The sequence below is a fragment of the Acartia tonsa genome, chromosome 11 (genome assembly GCF_053477335.1).
Source record: "Acartia tonsa isolate MP-2025a chromosome 11, ASM5347733v1, whole genome shotgun sequence".
NCBI lineage: Eukaryota > Metazoa > Arthropoda > Copepoda > Calanoida > Acartiidae > Acartia > Acartia tonsa.
Genome location: NC_137270.1, coordinates 47,859,209 through 47,884,261, shown reverse-complemented (window position 1 = coordinate 47,884,261; position 25,053 = coordinate 47,859,209).

Below are 25,053 nucleotides of genomic sequence, written 5' to 3'. Positions count from 1 at the left end.
TCTATTTATATTATGTTCAAAAAAAATTAAACATTTTTTCATAAAAGTATTTAACGCTAGTATTTATAAAATACTAGAAGTTGTGTAAGTATGAGAGACGCAGAAAAATAGCCTAAAACCATCCCGCAACGTATGTAAAGCTTCCATAAAAAGAAGATCTCAGTAAAAATAGTAATTATTGAAATCCTAAGCACCAACAAAAAATATTAAATAATAAACTAAACTCTTTAACTTTGATTTAAAACTAAGATTCTATTTTTAGATATTAGTAAAACTTAAGGATCTAAAGAGATAAGACAATGGCCGAAAAATTAATGTAAATCAACATCCCCAATGTCCTTTCTGTAGATTACAGTTAGTGGTTAAAACGTTTTAACACTCTTCTTAATAGAACAACTAATCAAAATATAATAAAAGTTCCAACAATTGTTAAGCCAACGAATAATAAAACATTATTATAAAACTTTGGGAACTATTGTAATAAACAGCCAAATGTCCCCTCCCTCCCCGGGAAAACTAGATAGCACGTAACAAGCCAACTCAGCTGCCATTTATAAAACACAATATTTCTAACTGACCCTGAGGTAGTGACGTACATACTTCATTTATATAAACCTTTGCCCTAAATAACAAGGATGACTACATCCATAAGTAGCAAAACTCTAAAATCAGAAGGAAGAACAAACGGTCAATAACTCTTGTAGAGTGTTAGATCTCATGATTCTAAAAATCAGATGAATATGTTAAGTATATTATGCAAAAATTCTGGCTATATAATTCCTACCCTTTCTTATAAATATGATTTATCATGTAAAGTTTTAAAACGATAGGACAATTCTAACAAGTCTAAATTAACCAAAAGGGCTAACCATTACGGACTTAAGGACCCAAATTATAGAAAAGCTTCGCTTTTAAACAAGGATGACAACATCCATAAAAGCGAAGCACTGAAACGGTAGGTCAAACGGACACTAACACTTGTATAGTGTTAGAACTTATCATAATATAAATTTATAAGAGTCAAAGCAAAATTGTAAGTAAATTTGTTGTAAAACTGCTTGATACAGGATAATTTTTATGGACATACTTACATTTTCAGGACTTGATTATAGAGTTGCTTCGCTTATTACATTATACTTTGTTGTCCCAGGAATAAATATACCAAAAATAAAATCAATCCGATGATTGTTAAAAAATTTGTTGTTAAAAAAGTAAAAAAAATCAACATGTTTAAAATGGACGTACGGACATGTTGGTAATGTTTATAGAGTTGCTACGGTTTCTAAATCGTACCTAACTAAAAGGAATCACCATGCAAAATCGATATGATAATTCTAACATGCCAATTAACGGAAAAAGCTATCCGTTACGGACGGACGGACGTACGGACGGACCGACCGTAATTTTAGAAAAGCTTCGCTTTTAAAAACAAGTCTAATAAGTAAATGCAGTGTTATGTAATTTTGTAAAATGTCGCTAACTTTATAATTGTACATGAGAGAAGTGGGGGGAAGGGGGGTAGGACCAACTAATTTAAATTTTAGGGAGGGAGGGGACTTTAGGCTGTTTATTACACTAGTATTCAAATTTTTGAAATAATGTTTTCTTATTCGCTTGCTTAACAACTTTTGTGACTCCTTAATTTGATTTTCAAATTCATTAATGTTTCAACCACTAACTGTAATCTATAGATGGAGTAATTTTTGGGGTATAGTCCTATCCACGACATCCCTCCATAAGGAGCGATTCTTCGTAATTTTAAAATGGCGTTTTATAGGTTATTTTAGGTTAGGTTAGGTTATATTGTGTTAGGTGATTGCCCCACAGGGTTAGGTAATTGGCCCCGCAGGGTTAGAGCCCCCCGCAGGGGCTAGAAATAGGAGAAAAGCTACTGTGAAAAATACGAAGAATCGCTCCTTATGGAGGGATGTCGTGGAAAGGACTATACCCATTTTTTGTATCATTATTAGAGATTTATATCAGTTTATTAACCATTGTCTTATCCCTTTAGATCCCTGTTAAATACAAATTGTAGAATAGGAATAGATATGATATTTCCCTTTGGTTTAACTAATTATTTTAAAAAAAGGATGAAAACAATAAAAAAATCACATTGAAATGTAGCTCCATATTATCATCTAGCAGCTGCGCCTCTAGCATCTAGGGGCTTTGTATAAAAAAAGAGTAGGGAAGGCGAGAAAAATAGCCTAAACCCAAGACTTAAATCGAAATTAAAACTTTCCCTGGACCTATGCGAGGATTTCTTAAACTTAATTTGTTCAGTAGTTATCGAAATCTTAAGCTACAGACAAAAAAACTTACTACTTTATATAAAAAGAATAATCATTAATTTTGACTTGTGGAAAAGTTTAAGGCCAAATAATTTATCTTGAGGTGACAAATTCCTGTATTTTGGTGTGTATATTTTGTATGAAGCAAATTAAAGTTAATTTATTGATACGGCGTCGGTGTCATAAATGTTGAGGTTGTGGTTACTAGCATAGTGGTAATGCGCATATTTCTAAATGGATAAAGCAATGGCCGATAAATTTATGTACATCCCCAATGATTATACACAAAATTATCATTTTTTTAGATTATAATTAGTGGTGGAATTGTACACTCAACCTAATGAACAAACCAATCAAGTTTCAAGAGTTCCAACATTCTTACAAAACTTTGGGGGTCTAGTATAATAAATTTACAATGTCCCCTCCCTCCCTGGCACGTCTACATCACATACCATTTAAATATTCTTTTATAACATATGAATTTACTGTATAATACTTTACAATTCTGTTTGTTGCCATTATCTGCGCTTTTAATTGACAGATTTGTACTAGTTCCTAAAGTGTTAAAATAACGTATTCATATTCGTTGGCTTTTCACCTTATTTCATTTAATTCATTGGTTAATTAAGTTAAATGTTCAAATGTTTCAACCACTAATTGCAATCTACAAAAGGGGAAAATTTGCATATCATTATTGGGGATGTATTGTACATTATATTATTGGTTATTGTCTTATCCCTTAGATCCCTGCATTTTTACAAACTTAATATTTCAAAGAAATGATTGTAAAGTTTTATTGTTTTATTTAATTAATTACAGTTTGACTTTAGTACAACGTTTGACAACAATACAAATTTTATAGAATAATGAATTTACAATATACGTAGATATGAAGATTAGTCAATTTTCATTAAAAACAATAAACGTTTTGAAATTATAGTGCAGTTTTTATGAAAAGTGTATTTTTTCAATTTGAAACGTCTAAAAACATCGAGTTTTTAAAAACTAATAATTTCCAATAGGAGGGAAGGAAATGGAGTAAGGGGGTTGAGAGAGGGGTGGGCTATCGTTTCTTTAGTCAGATGCGAGCATTACTTCATTAGAGTACATGAAAATCTGGTGTATTTTGTTGCTTTTTAACTTTTTCAACATCACATTTTTATGTGATAAAATTATCCGATTAGTCTGATTTTTTGAAATACTGATTCCTACGACAACAAAGTACAATGTTATAAACGAAGCATCTCTATAAACAAGTTCTAAAAATGTGGGTATGTCCTGAAAGAATATTCTGTATTTAAGCAGTTTTTCAACAGATATACTTACAATTTTGTTTCATTCGACTTTTACACATTTATATTCTGATTATTCAGTTCTGACACCATACAAGTGTTAATGTTTGCTTTTCCTACCAATTCAGTACTTCGCTTATATGGATGTTGTCATCCTTGTTATCTAATGTATATATTTTAAACATATTACTGAAATTAAATCTTATTGATCTTAAAATATTAATTAGCTAACCCTTAATAAATGACCCTTGATTGTATATCTTAACATTTTATTTTTATTTTCTACAAAGCTCTTATAAAGGAAAGTGTTACGAGTGTTTATCTAATTCTGCAACTAATACCAAATAAAAATAGCCAAAACAAGAATGACAACTTTAATAGACATTTCTAGCAGAAATAGAGGGGAAAGTTAGCTGTTTATTACACTAGTCCCCAAAGTTTTACAATAACGTTTTCTTATTTGTTGATTTAACAACTTTGGGCACTTTGAATTTAGGTTGATTGGTTCATTAACTTGAGTGTTCATCTAAAGAAGGGGTAATTTTTGTATCATCATTGGAGATGTACATCAATTTATTAACTATTGTCTTATCCCTGCCTTCATAGCTCAAATTATCAAGCAAACTAACATTTAAACTTATTTAAAATGTTAATATTATCCGACATTAATTTAATATTTCATTTGTTTATAATAAGCAATGATTGTTAAGCTTATTTTAGGTTAGTTTCAATAAAATAAAGGTTAGAGAGCCCCACATGGTTATTACCCATATGGCTACAATTATTTTGTTCTTAAAAAAAATGAAGGGGGTTGTACGGTGTTCAAACAAGGATGACAACATCCATAAAAGCGAAGCACTGAAACGGTAGGACAAACGGACATGAACGCTTATATAGTGTCAGAACTGAATAATCAGAATATAAATGTATAAGAGTCGAAGCAAAATTGTAAGTAAATTTGTTAAAAAAACTGCTTTATACAGGATAATGTTTATAGACATACTTACATATTTAGGACTTGATTATAAAGTTGCTTCTCTTATAACATTATACTTTGTTGTCCCAGGAATCAATATACCAAAAATCAGATCAATCGGATGATTAGATTATATAAAAATTTGTTGTTATAAAGATGATTAAGAGTTGCTACCGACCCTAATTATAGAAAAGCTTCGCTTTTAAAAAAGTGAAAGTATTTTTGCAGTTATTGCATAAACACAAAAGTGAAGAACTTGACCGATGTTGTTTATTTTTCATTTCATGGATTTGAGGTGGCGGTGGATGATGGACAGTACTTAAATGCCGCTTCTAGAAGTCGTACGCGGTCATACGCAACGTAGGAAGGGTAACACAAATTTCAGATATCAGTTATCGCGAATTGAAAAAAAGTTATCTTTTATCATGGCGAATTAGATAATCTTGCAAGCGCTCTCTTTTAACTTAAAGAGAAAAAAAGTAAATCAGATCGCTTAGATCTAAACCCTTCTAACATTACGTATGAACGCGTACGATTTCGAATAATGGGATTTTATCACTGTCCATCGGCGGCGAGGGGGGTTCTAAACATTTATTTAGCTGGAGTATTACAACTCAATAGCTAGCTGTATTATTAGTAGCAGAGCTACTTTATCATTACAGAGTATATGTTATGAGTAAAGAGATAAGACAATGGACAATATTTTGATTACACCCCTAATGATGATTCACAAATACCCCTTTTGTAAATTACAATTTGTGGTTGAAACAGTTGGGCACTCAATTTAATGAACCAACAATCAAAATTCAATAAAAGTCCCCAAAGTTGTTAAGCCAACGAATAAGAAAACGTTATTATAAAACTTTGAGGACCAGTTAAATAAATAAATAACCCATTGTCCTATCTCTCTGCTAAATTACATATAAATGTTCTGTAAAGTAAAACTTAATAATATGAGTATTATTGCTGCGCTTTTTTTAATATAACAATCGAAGCTTCTCTATAATTTCTATAATGATGCCTAGGACATGCGAGTTATCTTTATAATCAAATCCTAAAAATGTAAGTATGTCCTTTTACTGTACCCTGTATTTATGAAATTTTGCATCAAATTTATATAGAGTTTTTAATGTTTTGATTATTAAGTTCTGACACTCTACAAGAGTTATTTTTATTGGTTCTTCCTTTCGATTGTAGAGCTTCACTTTCATGGATGTTTACATCCTTGTTTCATATTGTTTACTGTTTTGTTATAATTTTCTCACATCTCAAGAACTGAGATTTAACTTAGAAAAGCTGTTTATGCTAAAAAGCTAATTCAGATCATAAAAAGGATTTTTTTCTTCATAATTTTGAATCATAATTGAAAACATTCAACATTGTACAAACAGGATTAATATCAAACTTTTTGGGGTAATGCATTGGCCTAAAACAGACATAATACACAATTATCCAACTAGGAACCTACAGGAAAAGGTTTTACAATGAAGTATTTGCTTATATTAGCTGGTAATTTTTTTTCCAGTATGGCTTTTAGTGGCTAACAAAACTGGTTTTTAGCTTATATTTTTTTCATTTTAAATTATCTAATTGTCTATAATACGATGCGATAAATAACTATTATCTCTTTTATTTAAACAGATGGTGTTAAAAGAAATTGTACATCTCACACTCAAATATTCATTGAGGGAGGGGATATTGGGCTGTTTATTTCACTAATCTCCAAAGTTATATAAAACCGTTTTCTTACTTGTTGGCTTGAGAACTTTGTAGACTTTAATGAATTTTGATTGGTTGGTTCATTAAAATGAGTGTCCAAACGTTTCAACAATTTACTCTATTCTAGAAAGGGGATAATTTTGGGTATTATCATTTGGGATGTTCATCAATTTATTGGTCATTGTCTTATCCCTTCAGATCACTACAAATAATACGAAAATAATAAACAAAAACTTACTTTGCAAATTTTTTTTTTAGCAGATTTCTATACCTTTGAAAAACATAGGTATTTTATGGGTAAAGGGTAAAATGTAATTCATTGCAGATGTTAATTTTTTTTATCCATATTTAAGATATTTTAGGAATTAGAATATTAAAATTTTAGGTTATTTTATTTTATTTTAAAATGTATATCAATAAGTGTTTTCTTTAATACTAGTTGCGTTGGCCTTTCTTCAAGTGTAAATCTTGGGATATATGGAAAATAGCATTAAACCTTCCTCAAAACAATTATTAAGCTTCTCTGAAAAGAACAACCAATTTGAATTAGCATTTTTGAGATCTTTAGCTACAAACAAAAACATACTTCTTAATTTTAAAGGATATATAGACTTTCTTTGTTACTATATTTTTTTTTTATAGAATTCTATAATCTAAAGGGCCGATAAATGGATGTACAATCTTAATGAGATTTTAGATCAAAATTAGTGGTTGAAAGGTTTGAACACTCAACTGAACTAACTGAATCAACCAATCAAAATTTACTAAAGTCCCAAGAGTTGTTAAGCCAACAAGTAAAAAAACGTTATTGTAAAACTTTAGGGACTAGTGTAATAAACAGCCCATTGTCCTCTCTCTCTCTCTCTGTGGGTATGTAATGTTATCGTTCTTGTTGCTTATGACACATATCTTTAACAAACATGAATAAATACATTCCATATAGGTCATGGATATGTAGTATTAAAAAGATATTAAAAATAGGGATTAATTCTCCTATTACAAAATAGCCTAAAGCCAGGACAATAAATCCATTAAAACTATCGACCAATTAGTTAGTTTTTATCCAAGATTTTACTTACTTTTATTGTTTAATAATCTATATATAATTACTTGGATGTTGCACCAGATTTTCATGTACTCCAATAAAGTAACATTCGCAGCTGGATAAAATAATAGTACCCTTCATCCCCTCCCCTTCTACTTCGAACTGATCAAAAAAAGATGTCCATGTTTACAACTTTTTAATTGTCAATATATACAATACACCTATATACTATAATCATTGTCATAATTAACCTTCTTTTTTCTGGATGGGATGGAGGGGACAATGATCTGTTTATTACACTAGTCCCAAAGTTTTATAATAACGTTTTCTTATACGATTAGTTGAATTTAGTGTCTAAATGATTCAACCACTAATTGTTATCTAAAAGGATAATTTTTCAGTCATTGTCTTATCACTGTTTCTGTCACTGTCCATGAAAAGTATGTAGGGGAGGAAGGGGACAATAGGCTGTTTATTACACTAGTCCACAAAGTTTTCTAGCAACGTTTTCTTTTACCTTGGCTGAACAACTATAAAGACTTTATTTAGTTCTGGTTGGTTTATTAAGCTAATTGTTCAAATGTTTCAACCACTAATTGTAATTTACATGGATAATTTTGTGTGTCGTCATTGGGGATTTACATCAGTTTATCGGTCACTTAACATTGTTTTTTCTTCTGGAAACATATCCCTGTTCATGAAAAGTATGTACACAGAAAAAATACTCCAATCCATCACTCAGTATTTTCCTTTTCAAAATAAATGGACATATTTTGACAGATTTCTGTGTTACATAATACATGGTGCTTATTCTTTTTCGCAAATATTATATCTATAGATCATTTCAGGGATAAGACAATGACCGATAAATTGATATACATTCCCAATAATGATTCTTAAATTTACCTCTCATGTAGAATACAATTAGTAGTTAAATTTTTAACTAGATATTTTTGGACAGTCAAAGTAAATATAGAGTATCTTCGCTTCTAAAAGGGGTAAGGGCAGTTTGCTGTTTTGACGATTCATTGCTTGAATAAATAAATACCATAATATGAATAAATAAAGGGGGAAATTTTCTAAAATATATATTTTATACTTAGAAGGAGTTCAAAACTATGAACTCTATATTATGCACTGGTTCCCATAAGTTTCATAAATAGGATTCATTGGTTTGCCTAAAATTTCTACTTTTTTTATAGTATTTCAATTTTTTGGGCTTCGCTTCTTAAGAATGTATTTATTATGTAACGAGCACTAGGGAGGGAGGGGATTTGGGCTGTTTATTACACTAGTCCGAACCTATTAAAAGTGGCTTACTCTGATTAAGACGTAACAAAAATTAGCCACTATAAATTTTACCATTGGTCAATTACAGCGTGTACTGTCCTCTCATTTGCTAATTCTTTTTACGTCATAATCAGAGTCAGACACTTTTACTAGGTTCCACTAGTTCCCAAAGTTTTATAATAATGTTTTCTTATTCGTTGGCTTATTAACTTTTATTAAATTTTTATTGGTTGTTTCATTAAGTTGAACGGCCTAACTTGTTGTAAACCACAGAAGGGGTTATTTTGTGTATTATCATTGGGGATGAACATTTATTTATCAGCCATTGTCTTATCCCTCTAAAATCCCTGAAGGCGTACACATATCTTGTATATAAGCATAACACAATATTTTTTTTTGCATTTATGACGTTGACTTTTTATTTTCTTACAATTTTCAAACTGAATATTTTAAAAGTATAAACATATTTCATTTTTTTGCAAGATTTTAAAATGTATTTCAATGTATTTTCAATGAATATTGTTTTTTTAGCCAGCTGCGAGCGAGCATCACTTTATCAGAGTACATGAAAATCTGGTGCAACATCCAAGTAATAATATATCGATTGTCGTAAAATTGTGCGGCTAAGAAGTCCTACAATAAAAAAAGTCGAATTATTTAATTTAAAAGTCTAGGTTTAATGTAAGTATAAACTAGGACATATTTTCTAAAATAAGCGCAGCAAAAATCTGCATATAAAAGTGTAATGATATCTGTCTGTTTGTCTATGTATATGTCTTCATAGTGAAGGTCAGAGGAAGGTTTTAAACTATTTCATCGTCCTGTTAACCACCCCCTTGACCCCCAAGAACCTCTAACTTTTCTTTTAATGATAAAATGGAAAATGGAGACTTTAATTTACAGGAAAAAATAGCCTGAAACTATCCTTTTACCTGTTGTAAATGAAGAAATAAATTGGTCGAGTTGCTAGCTTTTTAATGTACTAGCGGCTGCCCCCCTAGCATCTAGGGGGTCTTAATTCGAAGGGCAGAAAAATAGCCTAAAACCATACCCAGACTTATTTTTAAAAAATAATTAGCCTAAAACCATCTCAGAGCCTACAATAGGCTTCACAGTAAAGAAGAACCATAGGTTAGCGAGATCCTTCGCTACAGACAAAAAAAGCTTTTTACTTTATATTAAAAGATAAACTGATATTGTTACCTACTGACAGACAATTAATTAGAGCTTACAGAGTCGCGTTGCTACTATACAATTGCATGCTATAAACTATTCTAGTATCAAACAGGGATCTAAAGGGATAAGATATAGCCGATAAATTGAAAAACATCCCCAAATTGCCCATTCTGTAGATTACAATTATTGGTTAAAACATTTGGGCACTCAACTTAAAGAACCAACAAATCAAAATATAAAAAAAGTCTTTAAAGTTGGTAAGCCAAGGAACAGAAAAATAATATTATCAAACTTTGGGGTCTAGTGTAATAAACAGTCCAATGTGGTTGAAACGTTTGAACACTCAACTTTATGAACCAACCAATCAAAATTCAATAAAAGTCACCAAAGTTGTTTAGACAACGAATAAGAAAACATTATTATAAGACTTTGGGGACTAGTGTAATAAACAGTTCAATATCCCCTTCTTTCTTGAGTATAATATCAGATCGTAATCAAAGTCAACTCGGTTTAATGATTGCGTATGAAATATACATTGGATTTAGAGTTGGGGCAATGGATCTAGAATTTATAATTTTTTGACTGTCTTGACTTTGGGTACTATAACCATAACAATTTTTCTAAAATCAAAATTAATAAATTACTGAAAAACTTATACTTCTTTGTATAGAATAATTGTCTAAAACAAAAACAAGGATGCTAACATCCATAATTAGCGAAGCTCAAAAATCATGGAAGAACATCCAGAATGAACTATAGAGTTTTTAAACAAAAAATAAAAAATTATATAAAATCACGAAACCTTTCATGATTTATAATGTGGAAATCTAGGAATCGATCTAGCACAACAACCAATAAGTAAATCTTAAAAAAACTTTGTTGAATTATGTAAAATGTAAACTTATTCAATTCCTGAAAATTTCAGCCATCTACCTGGACTAGGAGTTGAAAAAAAGCTTGAACACTTAAAAAACTAGGAATCGATCTAGCACCCCAACCAATAAGCAAATCTCACCAAAACTTTATAGAAAAGTGCAGAATTGGAATTTATTTGATCCTTGCAAATTTTAGACTTCTATCTTTAATAGGAATCGAGAAAATCATGAAAACTTAAAAATCTAGGAATCGGTCTAGCACCCCAATTAATTGACATATCTCAATGAAACTTGATGAAAATATGAAGAATGTTGACTTATTTAATCATTAAAAATTCCAGCTGTCTTTCTTTTATAGGAGCCGAGTAAATCACATTTCCCCCAAAACGTTTCAGACATACAGACAGACGGACATTTCAAATTATAGAGTAGCTTCGCTACTAAAAATAATATTGCTTTGCTATGCTTTTAAATTATAATCATTTTCATAAAAATGTTTGAAAACAATAGAACGAGATTAACATTAAGTTGACTGCCATTGCTATACTTAACATACTGTTTTCTAAGTTGATAACAATTAAAGCATATTAGTATACCTAGAAAATAATGCATTTTGTCGTCATAATGATGTCGTCAATTTTGGTTGCTAACATGGACATCATCTATTGGTCAGTTCGTTAATTCATTAGGAGAGGTGGGGATAGGGGTTGGATTTGGGGAACATTATTTTAGCAAGCTACAAATTTAACTTTATTAGAGTACATGATAATCTGTTGTAAGATCCAAGTAATAATAAATCCATTGCTTTTAATTACTTTAATTCACAAATTTTATATTTCATTAATTTTGGGGTAAATTCAACGCTATGTTATTGTAAACTAACAAACAATTTTAGGATCTAAACAAGTATGACAACATCCATAAGTAGAGAAGCTAAAAAATTATGAATGGATATCCGGAAAAAATGAACTATAGAACAGTTTGATCCCTGGAAATTTCAGGTGTCTATCTGAAAAAGGGGCTAAGAAAATCACATTTCCCCTACCTTGTCTCTATCTATCTCTCTATCTGACGGACAGATAGACGGACATTTGGATTTATAGAGTAGCTTTGCTGCTAAAAATATAATGATTTTAGGTATTTATTTATTAGGGTGAGATGTATCTAAACACTAAATAACTTTGCATAGGACCAATATGAAGCTTACATCAAAGCAAAAACAAAGAGTTTTAAAAGATCCTAATGGCCAAAAATAAACATCGTCTATCAACTAGATATTTTTTAGGCCAAGGCAATCCTCCTTCTCATACAATTTATATAATTTTAAACTTTTCATTTGAGGGGAAAGGAGAGGGGTAGAAAAATGGATTAAACAATCCCAGGAGCTATCTAAAGATTCCCTATAATTGAGAACCAAATCGGTTCGGTGGTATGCAAGATCGGAGGAAAAAACTGTTTTGCTTTATATTATACTATATAAGCATTTGACAATAGCAGCAATCCTGTTATATAAAGTAGTAAGCTTTTTAGTCTAGGATCTCGATAACCGCTGAAGTGTTATGGTTCTCCTTTACATTGAAGCTTCTTATAGGTTATGATATGGTTTGAGGCTATCTATTATGTCTTGGGGAATGGTTATAGGCTATTTTTTTGCCATTCCCTATGCCTTCGAATTTAGAGCCCCCTGATACTAGAGGCGCAGCCGCTAGTAGATATAAATAGTATCTATAGGTATACAATTATATGCAGATAGAGGGATAAAGTGACTCAAAAATCAGCCATTTGACGTCATAAAAATGAGCGATTATCTCTTTTTTAGGGATTTTTTCCCCACTTCTCCTCTAAAATCCCTCATTTGTATGACGTCACATGATTTTTAAGTCACTTTGTCTTTCTACCTATGTAGTTACAGAGATTCAGTGATTGGACAATGGAGATGGACAAAGTTATTGACTACCCAGACAACCTTTGACCTTTGACACGTTGTAATTTCTACTGTTTTCATGGGACAACCACATAATTTAAATTTGAATAGAAGAGTATGGCTAAACTGGGTATTATTAGCATTGTGTATGTGCCTCAGAATAGGCTAAATGCTAATTTAATCCAAATTTGTATAAATATCTAGGGATACAGTGTTAGGACAATGTTTGATGAGTTAATTTTGCACCCAATTTGTGTTGGTTATTTTGAGAAATTAAAGGTATAAGATAATTGCCCATAAAATTGATGTACATCCCCAATGGTTATACACAAAATACTCTTTTGTAGGTTATAATTATTGGTTGGAACGTTTTGACACTCAACTTAATAAACCAACCCATCAAACTTTAATTAAAGTCCCAAAAGTTATTAGGCCACCTTCTCAGGAGGTGTCATTAAAAAGTAAAAAATTAGCATTTTTTAAATGGAAGTACGTACTTTCTGGTAAAGATAATAGAGTTGCAACGCTTCATAAATCATCATGTAAAATTTGAAATCAAATTGACGAAAAGTGCCAACTGTCATGGACAGACGGGTGGATGGACGGACATACCCTAATTATTGAAAAGATCTCCTTTAAGAAGAAATGAGGAGCAAAGTGATTTTCTTCAGATAAAAAATCTTGGATTATGAAATGAAAACGAAGTAGCGGGTTTCATCATATTTTAACAATAGCTTTTCTCCTATCTCCTAGGGCTCTAACCCTGCGGGGCAATCATTAGCATTTACCTAACCTAAAATAACCTATCAATAGTTACTGTGAAAATACTTCGTTTTCTTACCATGATCCAAAATTTGTGAAAGTTGTATCTAAGTATGAAACGACAATAATATTATATTCAACAATCATATCTACAAACTTATATGTATGAAAACGTTTTTAAAAACCAACATATTTTTAGTGTAACTATAGGTTTTCCTTTACCATTTAAAACAGCTGTCTCACAGATTTTAAAAGACAGTTATACGCTTTTATTAATATTTTCTTTCTCGAATAATCTATTTTTTTATTTGGTCCATTTTATGATTATTTTAAAGATTTTTCCAGTAGGAGTTTTAAACCGATTAACATCCGTTGGATTAGAACCGATTCTTAGCAATACTTAAAAATCATGTATAGAATCGGACACACAGAAAACTGTCCCGAATTTGTATTAATTTTGAGGAACAAGACTCCAGTGACGTCATATTTTTCTTTCCCGAAAAAGGGAAGGGGGGAAGAAAATCTCTTCAAAAGAGATGGGGAAAACCCCCTTTTCTCCCATCTCTTTTTTCTTCCCCCCTTCCCTTTTTTTTTCTTTCCCCCTTCCCTTTTTCGGGAAAGAAAAATATGACGTAACTGGAGTCTTGTTCCTCAAAATTAATACAAATTCGGGACAGTTTTCTGTGTGTCATAGAATCGTATTACAGAATTTTTTTTACGAAAATATTAATCATAGAATTAATACCATTTTTGATAGCTCGAGTCTTTGGCTCCTTAGAGCTGACACAATTAGTTTTATCTCATAATTTTTAATTTATTATATCATCGGAAAGCTTTCTATAATACGAAACGATAATAACTATTTTTGGCAATTTTAGATGACCTCCCCAAAGTTGCGGATGTATATGTAAACAGGTGAATACTGAATATATTTGTATCCAGGGATCTACGGGGATAAGACAATGGCCGATGAATTGATGTACATCCAAAATGATGATACACAAAATTATTTCGTCTTAGATTACAATAAGTGGTTGAAAACAACCAATTATAATTCAAGAAAAGTCCCCAAAGTTGGTAAGCCAAGGAATAGGATAATGTTATTATAAAACTTTGGGGACTAGTGTAATAAACAGTCCAATGTCCCCTCCCTCCCTGACTTGTATCGCCAAAGTTGGCAGAAAAGTTTACTAATAATACCTATACTGAGTACAATGGGCGGATTATATGCTTCATGCATGGTCATACAGGGTGTCCCACGTAAACTGTTTTTTTTAAAACGCTTATTACTCCCTTAATATTTGAGCCAGCTTAGCAAAATAAAAAGTATTTGGCAGCCTACTACTGACCATTTTGTAGGGTAATGATGAAAAATCCACAAAATAAACAGGAAATAGGCATATTATTGATTTTCTTTGTTATCTTTTCATGTGAGCTCGTTTTAAATGCACACAATAACCTGAAATATACCAGATTTTTTAACTAGACTACAATGCCAGTTCTTATAATGTCTGGAGTAAGTCTTTGTGATTCACCGTTTGACCACCAGCTGCTTTAACAGTTAACTAAGGCATATTTTTCTTGTGGATTATTCTTATATTCACTAAAATCAGCCTGTTATTTATTACCTTGTAGATTTTGTTTTCTGTTAACTTTGCGGATTGTTCATCACTATATCATTAAATGGTCAGTAGTTTGCTGCCAAATACTTTTTATTTTACGAAGATAGCTCAAATATTAAGGGAGTAATAAGCGTTTAAAAAAACAGTTTACGTGGGACACCCTGATATAAATGCATTCTGATAAGTTTCCCAGCGTTACAAAGCTAAAAATATTTCAAATCCTTATATAAAAGTAACATAATGTCTATCTCTCTTTTATTACTACTAGCGGCTACACCCCTAGAGGCCTCTAGTGGCATTTAAAAGTTTTTTTGTTTTATTTTAAATATCTAATTTGAGAAATAATTTTTCTATGTTATCAGTTGTTAAATTCATGTCTCTACGCAGCGCGACTACGCTAGCGACACTATGCGGCGGAAATATTTCATTTTTTTCGATTTTATTGTGATTTCTCTTGGGAGGGTGGTGGTACCCTCCCCCAAAATAGTTATAAACCCTCCCGGGACCAACGAGAAGCTACTCTGTTAAGGAGAGCCTGATCAGTTCAGCTGTTAGGGAGATCCTTCGGTACACACAAACAGACACACAGACAAACAGACAAACATCCTGTTACTTTAGTATAAGGATTTTAGGGAAGGGTACCACCATGCTCCCTAGAGACATTTCCCCTAGAAAAAAAACTATTCCAATAATTTATATTTACATTTCCTTGTTGAACTAAATTTGAAATAATCCCCCCCCCCTCAAGTGCCCCTAAAGGCATCTAGGCCTACATGCTAGTCGAACAATAGATGCTAGTAGATGTTAACAGAAAATACAACAATATATTACTATGTATTCATTACATGTTTAACCATTAACAGAAAACTTTTTTAAAAATTTATGTTTAAAGCTATGCTATGTTTGACAATTAATTATCTTAAAAGTCAATGTCTTAAATATTTATATATTAATTTTAGACAATTTGACTAAATAATCGCATTTGACAGTGGTGGAGAAAGGGGTTTTTGTTATGTAGGTAAAGTTATATAAAGCTCGTGCCCCCTATATTCTTTTACTTTGATATACTTGTTAAAAAACAAAATATATTATTATAAACAAAATATTAACATGGATTTTACCATTACCTTTTTATGGCCACTTAATCGTACATACGGACAGACAAAACTTACCTATAGAGTAGCTTTGCTACAAAAAAAAGAAAGTTTGTAAATATTTAATTGTTTTTAAATTGTAGGTATTAAACTCTGAATCAATTTGTATATTTGCAAATTAGAAAATTATAAGTTGCATTCGAATAAACTTTATAATAAAAATAGGTGTTTCCAAAAACCAGCTAACTTTCAGAGGTTTAATGCAAAAATGCCAATAGTAGTTTTTTCGACAAAAAATTCTAAAATAATTTACTGTTTGTCCATATTGCTGAATAAAATAGGCAATGTTCTCGAAATAGTTTATTATGCCTAGTTTATAAAAATGATGTCATACAATACAAATAACCAATAATAGGCCTATCATACTGGTATACTGGCCTATCATTGGTCATTTGTATTGTATGACGACATGTTCTCGGACAATTAAACATTCTTATTATAACTTACTTCGTCCGTATGTCCGTACGACCACCTGCTTTAATGCATTTGTGAAAACATAAACTTTACACAAAATATTCTCTCAAAATTTGCAATTGAAACTTAAAACTTAAAAGAACAGTAAAATTGGCGATTTTATACAAAGAACCTTGTAATCACTGATAAAAACCTCCATATTTTGAAATAAATTGAAATTATCGGGCGTTGATTTTTCGTTAGTTTGGGTTAGGTTAGGTTAGGTTATATTAAGTACTGAAAAGCCCATCGGCACTGCAGGTTAAGGCTCCGCAGGGTAAGGGTAGCAGAAATCACCATGCTAGGTTTAAAATCGATGCTAATATTACTTCATTTCACGATGGACAGTAAACCTATTTAACCCTTAACAGTCGGGCCCCTTGCCGCACCTTAATCAGTTCCTATTAGAGCTAGAGGGCTAAACAATTTTGTGCAAGTCCCCTGTGTTATGATGAATTTCCGACCTTGTATAAGTCTAAGTCATTTTTCGCTTCCTTCACCCTTTTATTTAACAACCTTTGTTTTTAGGTCCTTTTTTACTTAAAAATTTCAAACGGCTGTAATTTTTTTATTTTTGAAGCTAGAAGAACAGTTTTTTTTGCAGAAAATGTTTATTTTTATGTAAATTTTATATTTGAAATATCAAACATAAATTTCAGCGGCCGCAGCTGTATTTGGCAGCTGCCAGCCGCCGCAGTCGGTGGTCGGCGGGAAAACGGCGGCGGATCTTTATGAAATTTTAATACATTATCAAGACATGTAAGAAAAGCTTAAGTTTAAAATTTGAAGTCTCTAAGTCAAAAATTGCGGCCACAGGAGCCTTTAAAAGATTTCTGGAGACCTGGAGGATCAGGACCTGCAGGATCATACCTGGAACCTGAAATTGACTTAAACACCTGTATTTAAGATGAGGATGTACTACTAAAGGATATTTTAGTAATTTGGTAAGATAAAATGCTTTGTTTAAGTCAAAAAAAATATTTTTTTTCTTTACCTGGATGACCCTGCCAGGTTTGCTGGCATCCTGTGCCCGCCAGGATGGAGATTTTCAAAAAATTCCAACTCTCAGTTATGTGTCATACCCATACTTAAAAAGTCAAGCAGTTTGGGCTCTTTATCTTTCACACACAGAAAATGAGATAGAAAAAACCGGATGGGGGGCGTTCAACGCCCCCCCCCCCTCCCCAACCGTTAAGGGTTAATAGCTATTTATCGCAGCGCATTATTGACAGGTTTCCGTGGATTTTAAATAATAATTATAAAAATAGCTCCGAGGGGGTGGAAGTGGGGCTAACAAAACGGTACACCAACAAACCTCCTACTACGACAAACGTCCTAATGCGACAAACGTCCTAAACCTCATAATGCGACATACATCCTAATGCGACAAACCTCCTAAACGATATACTCCTTAATGCGACAAACCACCTAAAGGGACAAACATCCTAATGCGACAAAGTCTGTGTTGGCTACCCAACGGCATGGTTTCGAACCCGATACAACCTTGCATTAAAAATATCGACCCTTACCTCACACTTAATAAATGTGATATCACTTGAAAAGTTTTTAGGGGGTTTTACTTAAAAGATGTCGCATTAGGAGGTTTGTCGTTTAGGAGGTTTGTCGCTTAGGACGTTTGTCGTTTAGGAGGTTTGTCGGATTAGGATGTTTGTCGCATTAGGACGTTTGTCGTAGTAGGACGTTTGTCGGTGTACCTAACAAAACTAATATTAATTTTTTTTATTTTCATTTTCATTTCGTTGTAAATTGAATGTAATATAATGTCATATATGCTTTTTCAGTATTTCTTAGAACCGGTTCTAATCCAGCGGATATTAATCGGCTTTGAAGCCATATTAGAAAATATATTACGTTTCCCTTATTCCCAGGGAGGGAGGAGACATTCGACTGAAAATTATACTGGTACTTAAAAGTTTGAAGACCACGTTATTGTATTGCTTAGCTCAAACAATTAGAGTACTTTTATTGAATTAATTTGATGTTAATCTACAGCTACAGAAGGGGTAATTTTGTTTTATGATCATTGGGAATGTATATTTATTGTTCATCCATTGACTTATCCCTTAAGATCCCTGTATTTTTATCATTTTTTCCTTTTATCACTCTTACCTCTTTCTTAATTTTCTTTCTCAATGCATTAACTCTTTTTCTTTCTCTCTCTCTCACCTTTGATATATCTTTCTATCTCTCTCTCTCTCTCTCTCTCTCTCTCTCTCTCTCCCTCTTACTCTAAAAGTGCAACTTTTCTTTAATAGGTGTGTCCAATTTTAATTGATTGCTGGATTAACATTTTTTCGGAGCACAGCTACTTTTTATAATACATGTAATTCATAGTTATGACTTCTAAGACAATGGTCGTGTAATCAAAGGGTTTGTTGAATGAAGGACATATTAAGGACCATATAACTAACCATGCAGAGCAATAAGTAAGGTTAGGTTCAGAAATATAATAAAAAAAATAAGAGCACGTAGTGTATCCCGTTCAAAAACCTATCCTAGACTATCATACATACAAACGTCAATCCATATTAAACATAGTTTTAACTAAGACATCTGGTCGTTGTAGTGATCTTAAAGAACAGACAGAAAAACGCACATTAATATATTTTATGAGATGTATTTCTAGACCTTGACAGTGACTATTAAGAATTTATACATGTTCACTACATATTTATATTCTCTTATAGTTGAAGGAGCCGATATATTATCACTTGGAAGTTGCACTAGGTTTTCATATACTCTGATTAAGTAAAAGTCGGAGCTAGCTAAAGTAACTATACATCCCATCCATCCTATTTTCCACAATCCACCATTTCTACTGGATGAACGAACTGACCATTAAATGAGGTCCATGGTAACAAATTAAAGTTTTCCCATGAAAATATATCCACTTATATTCTATATCAATTGTTATTAGGATCTTGTATAAATATCATAAAACAAGGACGAGTATATCCTTTAGAAAAAAAGTCTTTCAAATTGAAACATAACACTATTGAATTAGAAAATAAGTAGATGTAAAAAACAAATAAAATAACCCAAAAATTTAATTGTTTAACTGTTTATTAATAATGATCTATAACATTAAAAGTAAGCATAAAAGGAACCAATGTTACTGCATTTTTTATACTTTTTGTTATTTTTCACAAAAAATCTAAAATATAGCTTATAGAATTCAATTAATGCCTTGAGGAAGACAAAGAAAGTCGCTCAAAAAATTCAGCATGTGACTTCATAAAAATGAGGTATTATCCATCTTTTTTTAGGGGTTTTCTTCCCACTCCTCCTCTCCTCATCCCTCATTTTTATTACGTAAATTTTTTTTGAGGGACTTTCTTCATCTTCAGCCTAGGTGCTAACAAAACTAGTTTTAATCATATAATTTTTCATTTTAATATCTGCGGAAAGCTGTCTGTAATAGGTTGCGATAAATAAATATTTACTGTGCATTTTGTGCAGTAAGAAAAATACTTAGCAACACCAGGACATTGTGATGTTAATTTTATTATCAATTGTATATCAAAACTATTTGAAAAACTTTTCCAGTATGGCTTCAAAAACAAACACTGGATTAGAACTGGTTCAGCTTTGTTTTTTAATCTTACAATTATTCATTTTACCTTCCACGGAAGGCTGTCTATAATATGATGCAATAAATAAGTATTTCCCTATTTATTGTGCATTTTTAGAAGTAAGAAAATTACTCAGCCACCCCAGAACATTGTGATGTTAATGTTATTATCAATTGTATATCAAAACTATTTGAAAAACTTTTCCAGTATGGCTTTGAAACCAATCAATAACGGCGGGACTAGAACTGGTTCTAGGAGATACTGAAAAATCATGTATAGTATAGTATTACAGACAATTTTCAACAAATAATAATATAATTACAATAAGATATTACCAGTTTTGTTAGTAAGGGCCTCACCTCAAATCTATCAAAACTGGTTTAAATCTTATATTTTTTTATTTTACTATCCACGGAAAGCTGTCTATTATAGGTTGCGATGAATAATTTTCCCCTATTTACTGTGCATTTTGAGAAGTAAGAAAAATACTCAGCAACAACAGAACATTGTGATGTTAATGTTATTATCAATAGTATATTGGTATTCCAATAAAGCCATCATAATTATCGATAAATTGCATTTTGGTGGTACCCAAACCAGGCAGGGAGGGGCCATTGGGCTGTTTATTACACTGGTCCCCAAAGTTTTTTGATAACGTTTTCTTATTTGTTGCCTCAACAACTTTGGGGACTATAATAAATTTTGATTGGTTGGATCATGAATGTGAATGTTCAAACATTTCAACCACTAATTGTAATCTACAGAAGGGGTAATTTTGTGTTACAAACATTTAGGGATATACATCAATTTATCGGCCATAATCTTATCCCTGTAGATCCCTGTGCCCAAACTCACAATATTTGGAAATAGGAACAATTATTCTTTTGTAGATTGAAGGTGCCATAGAAAAATAATAAATGTTAGGAAATTATTTGATACTAGCGGCTTCGCCCCTAGCCTCTAGAAAATAGCTTAAAACCACCACAGGACCAATAGGTATATACCCTGAATAGTAGAATCCAATCGGTTCAGTGGTTACCGAGATCTTAAGCTTCAGACGGACGGACGAACGGACAGACAGACATCAAGCAACTTTGTATTATAGATGGTAATATTTTGATGTTGTACCAGATATGCATATAATCTGGCAGCTGGCTAAATTACCCTCCTACTCATTTACCGCATCCCCTCCTACTGGATTAACGAACTGACCAATAAATAAGGTCCGTATTATCAATCTGAATAGACAATTTTTTCCCTATCAATATATCCACATATTCTATATCCAAACTCACTATACCACATAAAATACTATTTAGTGTACAAACAATTTATTGCATTTAATATTGTTAGGTTGCACCTCAATAATAAAATATTAATCATATCACATAAGTTAAGTTAGGATATCTAAAACAGCTTTATTGAAAGAGTTTTCTTCGTCCAAGGAAGGTTTTAGGCTATTTAGCGGAAAGCATATATGATATAATTAGGACTTTTTAAAACGAGCTTATGTTTTAACTGTTCTGTAGATTTGAAGTAAAACATAACATATAGCAATTTGTTCATATTTGTTGCTGCTATATTTAAAAGCGAAGCTTTTTTATAATTAGGGTTGGTCCGTCCGTACGTCTGTCAGTAGCGGTTATCACTTTCCATCAACCAAGACGTGTTGTTAGCATTTTCCTATCGATTTCAAACTTTGCATGATGATTTCTATAACAGTTAGGTACAATTTAGGATACATAAAAATTCTATATTTATCATGCCAGGAAGACAATTTAAGTTTTTTTGTATCATATTCATCTGATTCAAGGTCTGCAAAGTATCATAAGCAATGAATTTATAAATCAATGCATAAAAATGAAAGTATGTCCTCTTACTGCATCCTGTATTTACATAATTTTGCAATTGTTATGACTTACAAAGTGTTATGTTCGTTTGACCTCCTGATTATGAAGCTTCGTTTTTATAGATGTTATCATCCTTGTTATAAATATATTTGTCCTTGTATCTCGTAGAAATAAAACCTAAGATGTTACATAACAAGTCATAAATGTCTAAAATATGGCTTTACACAAATCAGGCAAAATTTCTTTACTTGGCAGTGGAGCATAACTGCCAACCCCTTTGTACTAAAAGCTCTAAAACAGTCGGTCATGTTTTCTTATAAATAGATTAGCGGCTGCGCCCCTAGCATCTAGGGGCTCTATATTCGAAGGGCAGAAAAATAGCCTAAACCCATACCCAGACTTATTTTTAAAAAAATAAATAGCCTAAAACCATCTCAGAGCCTATAATAGGCTTCACTGTAAAGAACCATATCAGTTCAGCGGTTAGTGAGATCCTTCGCTACAGACAAAAAAGCTTATTACTTTATATTATAGGATAATTATTGAAGACATGTTTAGTATTTCTGTAAAAACCTCCTTTAGGGTTTCAAGATGACCCCACCCTGTAGAAATAAAATGTTTAAAAGTCAAATAGTCACAAAAATACTGCTTCAAACCTATTTTTAAAATCTGTTTTGTACATTTTAGTAATTAAATCTATTTAAAATAGTTATAAAACTTCAGAAAAATTCACATGTGCTCTAACAAATAGGTGAAAAGTGATTGCGGGTGTTTCACTTTCGATTTGATGGATTTTTTTCATAGAAAGTCATACTGACATTTTGGGCTGATTTATATTATTTTACTTTTCCATTTCAAAATAGTCGTTTACTTCATATTTATTGGATACCTTGTTTTGGGTTATAAGGGGTTTAAAACAGAGAGATAGGGGGGCAATGGGTTTTTTATTACACTAGTCCCCAAAGTTTTATAATAGCGATTTCTTATTCATTAGGTTAACAACTTTGGGGACTTAAATTTAAATTTTTTTGGTTCATCAAGTTTAGTGTCCAAACGTTTCAACTACTAATCTATATCTACAGAAGGGGTAGTTTGATGTATTATCATTGTGGATGTACATCAATTTATCTGCCATTGTCTTATCCCTTTAGATCCCTGACAACTTGCCCTTTGGGATAATATTAATGTCGAATTCTTAGTTAAAATTTTCAAATTTAATATTTTGTACAAGAAAATTTAATTAAAATCTGCAAAGATTAAAAGAGGGGTTGTAACCAAAGGGAACTTTTCTTTTATTAGTTTTTAAATGCGAAGATTTATATTTCTTAGGGTTTGTTCGTATGACACCAGAGATCTAAAGGGATAAGACAATGGCTGTTAAATTGATGTACATCCCCAATGATAATGAACAAAATTCTCCTTTTTGTAGATTAAAATTATTAGTTGAAACGATTGGACATTCCAGTTAATGAACCAACAAATTCAAATTCAATAAATATCTTTGGGGACTAGTATAACTTACAGCCAATATCGCCTCCCTCCATAGGTCGTTTGTCCAGCATGGATTGTTATATTTTTTGGCAAGTTAAAAATGTTTTATCAATTTAAAACTTTGTTATAAAGTAGGATTTATTATTACTTGGATGTTGCTCCAGATTATCATGTACTCTAATTAAATGAAATTTGAAGTTGGCTAAAACAGCGATCTCCCCATTCACTCCCTTTAACCCATCCCAGCAACCTAAATTGATGTCAAATTTTCCCCTGCAAATATATCCACGTATATTCAAAACTATTTCAAAACTGAAAAAGAGTAAAATTTTGTTCAAACTTATAAAAAGCTTTTTTTCTATTTTCTATTCGCTTTTATGGATGTTGTCTTCCTTGTTTTTATATGAACTATTTTAAAAATGAAATGTTTATAATGTCTTTATAGTACGGCTTTGAAACCGAATGATATCCGCTGGATTAAAACCAGTTCTCAACCATAATGAAAAATTATGTATTACAGACAATATTCAACGAATATTAAAATAAAAATCATAAAATTAATACATGCTTTGCTAAGCCGGGTCTCCTCGGGGAAAATAAAACTGATTGTAATCTTATATCTTACATTTTAATATCCGCGGAAAGCTGCCTATAACATCATCCATAGGATAAAGAACTTTTTCTTTTGGTAGCTGTCTATCTATAAAGTTATCTCTAGGACAGATAGACATAAACACATTAAATATACATACATACAACTTACAGGGAAGGAGGGGACATAAGTATGTTTATTACACAAGTCCCCAAAGTTTTAATACGTTTTCTTATTCATTCGCTTATCAACTTTTGAGACTTTTATTGTATTTAGATTTGTTAGTTCATTAACTTAATTAATTGTCCACACGTTTCAATCAATAATTGTATCAACAGAAGGGGTAATTTTGTAAATCATAATATGTGATGTTTTCGGCAATTGTCATATCCTTTTAGATCCCTGTACAACTTCGAACAACTTAGTCTGTGTCCGAAAACAAATATTATATAGCTAGCAATCTTTTTATCTATCTACATTTTTTATTCTCCTATGATATAAAGAGTAAGTTTTTTTTTGTCTGTGACTAAAGATCTAGGTAAATTGCTGGTCTGAATGGGTTGTACTTTTCAAGTAAGCTTGATAATCATCTTTAAATGGTTTTAGGCTATTTACATGATCTTTCCTTAAATTAAAGGGGGAAGCAACTATTATAAATATAAGAAAAAAAGGATGACAACATCCATAAAAGCAAAGCTCTGAAACGTTATTACAAACAAACATTAACACTTATAGAGTGTCAGAACTTAATAAGTATAATATTAATGTCAAGTCTAAACAAAATGGTAAGTAAATTTGTTGCAAAACTGCTTAAATAAAGAATACGGTTTATTCTAGTTCTTACTTAGTATACTAGAGCAATATAGTGACATAAAATATACATAGCTAGGCATATATTATACATAAACACTCACAAAAATTTCTAATATAAAGGGAAAGGGAGTCTAC